General features: G+C 55.3%; 1 protein-coding gene across 1 annotated transcript in view; it reads left to right on the top strand.

Annotated features, from left to right (window-relative positions):
- Nucleotides 1-338, top strand: part of NTNG1 (netrin G1) — a 202,783-nt gene that overhangs the window by 575 nt on the left and 201,870 nt on the right. The window lies entirely within an intron of this gene.

Below are 338 nucleotides of genomic sequence, written 5' to 3'. Positions count from 1 at the left end.
CATCAAAGGGACTTGGGGTGCGTCGCGTCTCGCAGCCATCACCGCGATGTGCAGTGACATTTCTGACTTGAGTGGAGGAATGCGCGCAGGGAGGCCGGGCGGCGTCGGCACCGGAGGATCTTGGCGCCAACGCTAATCATGGTCCCGATCTAGGTCCCTTCGGACGAAGCTCCACGTCCTCGTCGGAAATAAAATGAAAGCTGAGCCCCGCGGGGTAGAACCGCCCGGCTGCTGGTGCTGAGCCCCGGGAATCAGGAAATCGTCCTGCAGCTTAACATTTTTTTTAAAGGGAGAGGGGAAAAAAATTATAAATAGAGGAAAAAATCCCTCCGTAAAAG

This window comes from Myotis brandtii, unplaced genomic scaffold (assembly GCF_000412655.1).
Source record: "Myotis brandtii unplaced genomic scaffold, ASM41265v1 scaffold131, whole genome shotgun sequence".
Taxonomy (NCBI): Eukaryota; Metazoa; Chordata; class Mammalia; order Chiroptera; family Vespertilionidae; genus Myotis; species Myotis brandtii.
Note: the sequence above shows the minus strand (reverse complement) of the source record. Positions and strands in the feature narration are given on the sequence as shown.